The 10,503-nt window shown below is 37.8% G+C and overlaps 1 pseudogene; it reads left to right on the forward strand.

Annotated features, from left to right (window-relative positions):
• Window positions 1–267: 267 nt before the first annotated feature.
• Window positions 268–754, forward strand: LOC101153420 (ATP synthase F(0) complex subunit C2, mitochondrial-like; annotated as a pseudogene).
• Window positions 755–10,503: the final 9,749 nt, after the last annotated feature.

The raw sequence follows: 10,503 nt of genomic DNA on the forward strand, positions 1-10,503 counted from the left end.
GAATGTAGGTTATCCTAGAAAGGAAAGGTAGGTTATCACTGAAGATCCCTGTTTCATAGATAAGGAAATACAGGGATTAGAAGATATAAAGGTTGTCCTGGATAATGAGTGGGCGGGGAATGTATGTCAAGAGGTACTGACAGCAGCTATCTGCCTCTTAAAGAGGGTCAGTATGTACCATCCAATTTTATGTCTTCCTAATCATGCCCTCTCCCCAACCCCCCACTGTATGTTTAAACAGGAGAGTCCTCTCTGTCTTTCTGCACTGGGAGCAGCTCTCCTGCCACAGCCCCTCACCCCCTAAAAATGTATGCCTGCTCCAAATTCATCTCCACTCCCTCCTTGGTCAAGAGCACCTCACAGCTGCTGAGCCATCCACTATCTGCAGTGGTGTTGAAATGACCGGAGACAATGGCAGATGAGAGTCTCAGCAGCTTGGCAGTCTTACGTCCCCTTACCTCACTTGTCCCTAGCTGCAGCTTCCAAACCAGTGCCGTTTCAAGGGACATAGACTTGGCAGCCAAATTCACTGGGGCTGGGGCTACCACAGTTGGGGTGGCTGGCTCTGGGGCTGGGATTGGGAGTGTGTTTGGGAGCCTCATCATTGGTTATGCCAGGAATGCTTCTCTGAAGCAACAGCTCTTCTCCTATGCCATTCTGGGCTTTGCCCTCTGGGAGGCCTTGGGGCTCTTTTGCCTGATGGTGGCCTTTCTCATCCTCTTCGCCATGTGAAGGAGCCGTCTCCACCTCCCATAGTTCTTTTTTCCATGTCTGGTGGGTCCTGTGTGTTCCTTTTCCTATACCTCCCCAGGCAGCCTGGGGAACATGGTTGGCTCAGGGTTTGACGGAGAAAAGACAAATAAATTCTGTATTAATAAGAAAAAAAAAAGTAAACAGGAGAATGAGACCAGCATGCACCCCTGCTTGGGTAGTCAATGATATACTGGTACAGACAGTGGTAAAAAGAAAACAGCAGTGATGCCAGGGGAGTAGTAGAAAGTGGTAGAAATTATTACCAAGAGTGAGAAGGGGATTGTTCACCCACTACTTTTCTTTGGACTTGTATATCTAGGAGTATGATATTCAAATGAAAAGGAATAGAACAAATATAGCCAAGGAAGAATTAAATCCCAAGAAAGGGATGGAGCATATCAGAGAGAACCTTGATGCCCAAAAGAGTCAAGGTCCCCAGATTCAGTCAGTCACTGGAGTTCTGAAAGGACTTGTGTTGCTGCTTACAAAGCTATTTTCCTCCATCAAGGACAAAAATATCAACGGCCCATGCCCAATAAGTTGGAGAACCGCTTTACTAGAAGTTCACTAGAAAATATTAGGTGTTTATAGTTGACTGCAAGCTGAAAACAAATAAGGCATAATAAGAAGCACTGGAATGACTCATAATCTTACACTGTGCTGATGTAAGTGTGATGCTGAGACAAAGAAAGTTGAGTCCCACTCTGTTTATTTTTGGCATTTTAAGAGAAACATTAATAAGCTTTAGTGTGCTAAAGGAGAAAAAACAGATTGCTGGGAGTACTGCAGACAATGCCACAGGAGGAATAAAAGTGCTGGCTTTGTTTATAACCATGGAAAAAGATAAGCCTTAGCCACAAGGAAGGAGCCCCATAGCTGTCTTCCAGCGTTTCAAGCATTGCAAAGTACAAGAGTAATGAGACTTTTTCTGCATAGCTTCAGAGGGCAGAGCCAAGAACAATGCTTAGAAGTTAAAGGGGAGAAAATTCCATTCAACATAATAAATCTGACAATCTTAGATTTATATAAGGTTGTGTAATCCACAAATACGCTCATGTGCATCATCTCACTTTAGGAAGAACTCCTGAACAATCGACGATAGAGTGAGCGGCCAGGCATGTTTAAGCATAGACTAATGAATCCACTAGACTAGAAGAACTTAAAGATTGTGTTCAACTCAGGCTGTGAATCAACCTAGAGGTGCTTCCAAGTCAGCTTCTAAACCGAGAGGAAACAGGGAACAAACGCAATAACACCTGCATCAGTTCATCCTTGTGTGTCTCCATTTATACTTTTGAAAAAGGAAAAAAGTGAAAAGACAAGTTTGTCTTTACCACATGGGGAACTGGTTGAGTTAGACATCTCATCCTTTAAGATATTCAAGGGGATATTGGCTGCCTGTCTTCCTGGGGAATTCTGCACTGGGTAAGAAGATGGACCACATGCCCTGAGGTTCCTTCTAACACCAAGATTAAGGGAAAGCTGTATTTTATACTTGGCTCTACTACTTTCTACACTGACTTTGAGAAAGCCTTTTTTTTCACTCTCTGGACCTCAATTATCTTTCCTATTACAGGAGGGTATTGGATTCTGTGACCTTTAAGAGTTTCAGAGAACTCACATTCTAAAATTATAAGATTTTATAAAGAATATGTGGAAGCTTCATTCTTCCACATTCTCTAAGAAAAATTGATCCTGAGTTCTGGTCCTAGTGAGATTATGGTGGCAGTGTAGTTTCTTAATCTTTTCAAAACTCCTCAGAAAACCAAACAGAAAATTAGAAATAGTGTAAAAATATGCCTAGATTATATATTTTTAAATACTAGGTGATAGGAAACATCTTTAAACCCTAGAGTACTGCTGTAGTCAAAACCACATGTAGAAATGGCACCTAAAGGCAATCCGCTGTGGAGTCGTGGCAGCAACTGAGCAGGGTAGAAACACTGGGGTTCAGATGGTGCGAGGTGGCAGGAACAGGAAAAGAGAGTGGTGGGCTCAATGCAAACCTTTGACAAGCCCTGTAAGCTATAGAACCCAAGATCACCCATGAAGACTCACCCTTAAAAGAAGGCCTAATCTGGAATAAAAATCTGTGTGGACAAGCCTGAGAATAACTGTGAAACTACTATTCTGATATGCTCAGAGTTGCAAGTGAAAGCAGGAGCCTGCAGACAGCATCACAAGAGACCTGAGAGTGAGGCAGTAGAGCAAACCCTGGATGATTGCCAAAATATCCAATAATATCCTTTTCCAGAGGGGAAAGCTGCCAGAAGCAGACACGTTGAGCCTGGCAGTAACTCTGGACAGTTGAGATAGTAAGTGGTGTGGGGAGGAGGTTGTGAGCCCAAAGGATTCAGATCCCAGGAAGTCATGTAACAAAAAAATAACTTGTCTAAAGGGGAGAGCTCTGGGAAACATAGAACTGAAGGCAGGAAACCTTCTTGGCCAGGCGTAGGCCTGAGAGATGGATGGGATGATGTATTTTGAGTCCTTCTTAATAACAAGCAAAGATGAAGTTGAGAGAGTGACCCTAGTTCATCCCCTGGCCCCCACTGACCAGGAACTGTCCCTTAATAGTCTAGGAAAAGCCATTTCATTTAAACAGGGAACACACAGAAAAAAAATAGTCTAAATAATTCAAAGTTATTATTTAAAAAAAGGTAATAACGAAAGAAATAACACCAGAAAAAGTGGACACAAAGCAGATGAAAACTGTAACATTCTGTTTCAGAAAAACACCCGAATCAAATTTTTTCTTTGCTCTCACGCCACAGCAATGAACACAAAAGAAGACTTCTATGGCCAAATTCTTTGGTTGGGGGGGTTCCCCACCGACAAACAGTGGACACCAAGTAATTCAATTCTAATTCACCTCAAATTCACCTCTAGTTCAATTCCCACTCTAGCTACCTGGAGATAGCATCGGATCCCACAGGCTGAGGGCTCAGACCCCAAGACTGCCCCCGCCAACACACCGTTGTGTCAGACACTCCTTGCTGCAAATCTGAACTTCTGACCTAATGGCTTCAAGTTGGGGTTGCCACGACCCCCTCTGGGTTCCATTAATTTGCTGAAGCAGTTCGGGGAAACACTTAAGTTCTTAAGTTTACCAGTGTATTATAAAGTATATTACAAGTATATCACTAAAGATCCCTGTTTCATAGATAAGGAAATACCGGGTGTTTTTCCTGTTTCATGGAGAAGGAAATACAGATGAAGAGATGCATAAGGTAAGGCACGGGGGAAGGGGTGTGGAGCTTCCACGTCCTCCCCTGACATAGCACCCTCCAGGAACCTCCACGTGTCAGCTATCTGGAAGCTCTCTCAGCCCTGTCCTTTTGGGTTTTTATGGTGGCTTCATAACATAAGCATGATGGACAACTATGTAGACATGTGATTGGGCAAAAAGTGCATGATCTAAACCCAGAAGGCCTGTCTGCTCAGAATTTTTTTTTTTTTTTTGGCCTCTCTGTGCAGCATCCCTTCCTCTAGGGTGTGGGGGAGGACCTGCTCTGAATGAGAGTCTTTTAACCCATAATCAGGATAGAGTCCTGCCTTGGGCAGGTGAGAGGAGGACAGGAGGTTAAAGAGAGAGATTCTGTTTCTCGAAGCCTGTTTCAGAGACATGAAGCACCCCAGATTATTAAAAAACTGTAACCAGAGTCACGGAGTCATGATCCAGGAATGGTGAATGAAAACCTATATACGTGTGTTTATATATAAAGTATATAAAATCATAATATCACAGATGCAATAGCAAAGTGAGAGAAAATAAATTAAAAAATCAATAGACACTTTGAAAGAATAGTATAAACCAGAAATAGAAGAAATAGTTAAATAGCCAATGGCTATGAATTGAGAACTTACAGAACTCAGGAAAGTTATTTTAAAAAATACACTTATAAATAAAGACTAATAAGTAGCAATACATGGGAAAAAGATACTATGGAAAAATACAGTGAGAAAAATCAAAAGATAAAAAAGGAAAAATGAGGAAATCAAACAGAAATAAAGGAAAAGATAAAAATTATTGGAGAGAAAATGAAAGATGAGAAGACAAGTAAATATAAAGAAATAATGAAAAAAAGGAGGATCCAATAAAATAGTCCCTAAGGAAGGAAAACGAGTATTAAAATTATAAATCAGGAACAGTTTGCTGAAATAGAAGTTTTAAGATTTACATATTTATTTTAACTGGAGGAATCAACCCATAACAGTTATCACCAAGGAAATGCTAATAAAATAACTGAATGTTAAAAGTTAGAAAAAACAAAAACAAAAACAACCTCTTTGGGAATTCAGACAAAGAGACCAAGTCATTTTAAGAGATAAAAAATCAGATTTGAATTAGACCTCTCAGGTCACAGCTATAATCCCAGCGCTTTGGGAGGCTGAAGTGGGAGGACCACTCGAGCCCAGGAGTTCGAGGCTGTAGTGAGCTATGATTGTGCCACTCCTCCATCCTGGGTTACACAGTGAGACTCAGTCTCAAAAACAAACACACACAAAAATCAGAATTGTCAACAGCATCATTTTCTGTTAAAAAAAAATAAGAGAAGGACTGGGTGTGGTGGCTCATGCCTGTAATCCCAGCACTTTGAGAGGCTGAGGCAGGTGGATCACGAGGTCAGGAGATCGAGACCATCCTGGCTAACATGCTGAAACCCCGTCTCTACTAAAAATACAAAAAAAATAGCCGGGTGTGGTGGTGGGCGCCTGTAATCCCAGCTACTCGGGAGGCTGAGGCAGGAGAATGGCGGGGACCCGAGAGGCAGTCGAGCCACTGCACTCCAGCCTGGGCGACAGAGTGAGACTCCATCTCAAAAAACAAAACAACAACAACAACAACAAAAAGAGAAATATTTTAAATGACTTCATGAAAAGAAGATGAGAATCAAAGGTTGTATGAGTTAACAGGAAGAAGCCCAGCACTGTGAACTGCAAGATCTCATGGAATGTTCCTCTCATGAGCTGTTCCTGAGAAATTTCCTGGAGAATGAGCTCCAGACAAGTAATAAGTAATTCTAGAAAATTCAGTACAAGTTTTCAGAGATAAGTATGAATGTACTTAAATGTAGAATAACAACCTGAAATTGGAGATAAGAATTTAAAAAGTGTACTGTTGATGTGTGCTTTGACAGTGTCATATAATAAAAACTAACAGAAATAGGACAAGAAAGCGGTGAGTAAATGGAAAGAAGAGTAATCTTACAGATTGCCTGATATGTGCTAGGTGCGAGCAAGAGGATATTGCTTGAGGCTGACAATGGAAGTAGTTGAAGCTTGAGCTTTCTTAAAATTTTTCATTAAGTTAATACTAGAGACAATGTGGATAGTGGGAAGAGAAGAGGGGAGAAAAAATGATTATTGGTTGAGATTTTATGGAAGAAATTAGAGTATTAAATGATAACCACTAGAATATAAAAAAAACTTTCTAAATTTCTAAAGAAAGAATAATTATAAAGCAAATCACAAAGTAAAGCACTTTGCATGCATATTGTATATGTCTGTGAGCATAAAAAGTCATAGACATATGTAAATATGTAAATATTTATGGATACAATTGGCATTTTGGTAGGTCATAAACAATAGGCTATTAGCAATTACACATGATTCAACAAAGAAATAACATATAAAACAATATGTCAGAACTGAGAAAAAATATTGATTATATTAATAAATGTAAATGGACTTTACTTACCTGTAAAAGAAAAAAAAAGTTGATCTTAACAAAGCAAAATCTAACTCCATGGTGTTATATAAAACATACCAAGGAAAAAAAGTGAATCAGAAAGGCTAAGAGTAAAAATATACATGAAGATATATTAGTCAAGTAAAATAAAAAGAAGGCAGACGACATGATCTGAATATCAGAAAAATATAGATTTCATGCCAACAAACATTGAAAGACATAAAGGCCATTTAATGAACCTAAAGAATACAATACACAGTAAAGATGTAATAGTCACTAATATCTTTACAACTTTTACAAACAGAAAATATAGAATATGAAAGACAGAATGGACAGACACAATTAACAAAAGATTTTTATAATATTTTTTCAAGACAGTGAGATTAAAAAATATTAAGAATATAGAAGGCCTTGAAAAAAGGTAGTTCAGATAGCTATACATTGAACTCTGAATCCTGATAGTAAAGAATATACTTTTTTCCTAGTGCTTTTGGTTATTTGTAGACATTTACCATACGTTAAAACACAAAGAAAAACCTCAGTTAATTTTAGAAAATAGACATAATAATCCAGCTCTTTTCCCTCCAAAATTACAGTTAAACCAGAAATAATCAACAAGTTATCAAAACTCTTTCTTAAAGACTCGAGTTAAATGGAAAATACAAAGTAAAATTGTAGAATTTCTAGAAATGTATGTAATAATGGAGATATTATATATTTGAAAAAATCAAGAACTAGTGAAAAAGACTACTATAAACAATGATATAATTTGGTAAAATTGAATACAAAATCACCTGATATAAATTAATAACCTCATTAAATATGACCAATAACTAGTTAGAGGTTTTAATGCAGGAGATAAATCTATTTACAATAACAACAAAAAATACTTATGCATAAACTTAACCAAATGTGCAAAACTTATAGAAAGCTTTTGTACATTTGTTAAAGATATAAGGTAGATATAAACAAACTGAAAGCTATGCCATCAAAAAAGATAAGAAGGAAGGATAGATATAGTAAGTACAGCAAAATCTTGACACTTGGTGAATATGGGTGAACAGTATAGAAAAATTTATTACGTTATCCTTTTTGTGTTTTTGAATTTTGAACATTTTACAATAAACTAATTTAAAATAGTTAATCTCAGTATTACAAATAAAAGTATTTAGGTTCTAGCTCTGTGATATTAAAGCCCACCTAGATATTTAAATAAGTTAATTAAAATGATTTGATTAAATTTCTATGGTCAGACTTACTTAAGGTAAATCTCTTTGAAATCTCTACTTATTAAAAAATTAATTGTACATGAATATTTTGGACACTTTAAAGTGATAAATATTTTTCTCTACTTTCCACAACTCTGCCTATGGAGCCAAATGAGGAGTCATATTTCTCATTCCCTCAGCTTCTAAGGACTAGATAAGGCAAACTGTGAGGCAGAAAGATAATTATGCAGACTGCTAGAGTTATTGCTGGAAGTGCTTCAAGTTCTCAGCCTGGAAGTTGTCTTCACAGACCATCGTACCCATACTCTGACTTCTAGATGGGGTAATGGGGAAGCCAGGTAAGTGTCTTTAACCTTTTGTCTTTTCTCCAAAGTGTTACCACTGAAAAAGTAAACCTGCTCAAATAATCTTCAAAGACAAATTTGCACCACATTCCATGCTTATCCTCACTGAAAATTTCAGATAAACAATTTTACTTTTTCTCAGAGTTAATGCTTGCTATTCCTGAAATAATAAGTACTAATGCTTTTGTAATCACCTTCAACAAACCAAACCAAAACAAAACAACTGAAAACATGACATGAACTGACTTCTTCATGCCTACTGTTCCTACTGGACAAAGCTCAGCCTCCTCACCCTGGCATCCTAGCCACACTATCCCCAACCTCCAGGGTATGGTTCCAATATTTTTTTCATTGATATTGTTTAACATAGCTTGGCTGGTTTCCTTTAATCCAAACAAACAACAACAGAAATTGTAAAACCTAATATTTGCTTAATGTTATTTAGCTCACAGAATGTGAGTTTTTCAATATATTTCTCATTTAACTCCCACAAAAGCCTTAAGAGCTAGGCATTATCTACCCTCATTTTTAGAATGGGCAAAGTGATGCTGGAGGAGTTAGAGCTTTGCTCAACATAATAAAGCTAATAAAATTATGATGAAGTGAATTTTTTAAAATTTTAAATGCTGTGTTTATCCCACAAAAATATGTTACCACTAAACTATACACTCATTCCCATCCTTTCAAACATTCTGAATTGCACCTGTTTTAATGGCACATGGCCAGTGGTTTAATAAATCACACCTACGTAATGAAGCTCCAATAAAAACTGTGGATACAGAAGCTCTGCTGAGCTTCCTTGATTGGTAATAGTCTGTATTGTCACCCACTGATGTATTATAAGTGTGATACATCCTGGTCTAACTTTGCTACTAGATTCCTTTCTTCAGGAATCCCATCTTCTTACCCATCCAAGTCTCTCCAAATTCTGTCTGTCCTTCAAGATGTGGATATGAAATTCTTCTTGATCCCTTGAGGCTTGTGTGCTATCTTTCTCTCCTCTGAACCAGCAGAGGGCTTTCTGTGTGTGTTTGGACACTTATTACATTCTGCCTTGAGTTGTGTTATTCTATGCACACTTGTCTTGCTGGTGAGAGTCTATGTCTTACTCATCTTTCTATACCTTCCAAGTTGCACATTACAAGTTGGCACATAGTGGGTATTATACTTAACAAATGTTTCAGAAACTACATGGAATTTTGTTTATTATGATTTAAAGACTTGCTTTCTCTCTAAAAGAGAGTTCTTTCCTTATAATAGGAACTCATATAGTAGGTAGAAACCACTTTTGTAATAAGTAGACAGATTCATGTGAAGTATGAAGGTGAAATAATATTGCTAATAGTAATAATCAGTGACATAATAATAATGGTAATCTTACAACCTTGACTCATGAGGTTATTCCCTTTCAGATTATAATAATTCATATCTTTATAATTTATTTTCCCAATATGCCTGTAAGCCAATTATCAGTATAGCGTTATGAATGGAAACTTAAGAATCAGAACTTTGGACTCACAGTTGTTGTTGAGTGACAGCTCCTCCAATTACTTGAACAAGTTATTTAACCTCCTGAAATCTCTATCACCTCTCCACTCTTTACAAAATAGAGATAATAAAATGACAAAATTTGCAAGTTTATGGTGAAGAATAAATGAGATTAAGTAGGCAAAGTGCTCAGCACAGCATCTGGTGCATAGTAAGCACTCATTAAATGGTATCAGTAATTACTGCTGTAAGTGAAAAGAATGAGATGTAAAACCCAAGATGATTAAGTAACCTGCGTGAGAAGATATAATAAACTCTAACTAGAACTTGAGTTTTTGCTTCCTGGATGGCCTCATAATCTCCCACCAATCCCATTCCTCTGTCCCTGTAAGGATTTGGCTGGGTTTTGTCCCTAGTTTTATGGAGGTAGCCTCCAAACCCTTGGAATTTCCTAAGTAATAAGAGTGTCTTTGCTATTAATGGTAGGTCATGATAGGTTTTGCTTATGAGGTGACTCAGGATAGGGCTCTAGGTAGTTTATGTTAAGGAAAAGACTCAGGATGGAGGCTGATCATGACAGAAAGACCAACCATGAGATTATAGAGGCTTTCAGCTACCTTGATATTGAACCAGTCTTTAGGGAGGAAAAGACTAGAGATTGAGTCATATAGTCAATGGTTTAATCATTTATGCCTGAATACTGAAGCCCCAGTAAAAACCATGGACACCGAGCTCAGCTGTGTGTAATACTCTGTATTATCACTTATCAGGAGGGTGATGCACCCTGAATGCATGGGAGAGGACAAAGGAAGTTTCACATTTGAGATCCTCTCTGACTTTGCTGTACGTGTCTCTCCTTTTGGCTGATTCTGATTGATTTGTATTCTTTTGCTATAACTATAATCATAAGTAGAGTGCTTTTCTGAGTTCTGTAAGTTGTTCTGGCAAATTATGAAACCTGAAGAGATAGTGATAACCCCTGAATTTATAGCCAGTT

Source organism: Gorilla gorilla, chromosome 1 (genome assembly GCF_029281585.2).
Source record: "Gorilla gorilla gorilla isolate KB3781 chromosome 1, NHGRI_mGorGor1-v2.1_pri, whole genome shotgun sequence".
Taxonomy (NCBI): domain Eukaryota; kingdom Metazoa; phylum Chordata; class Mammalia; order Primates; family Hominidae; genus Gorilla; species Gorilla gorilla.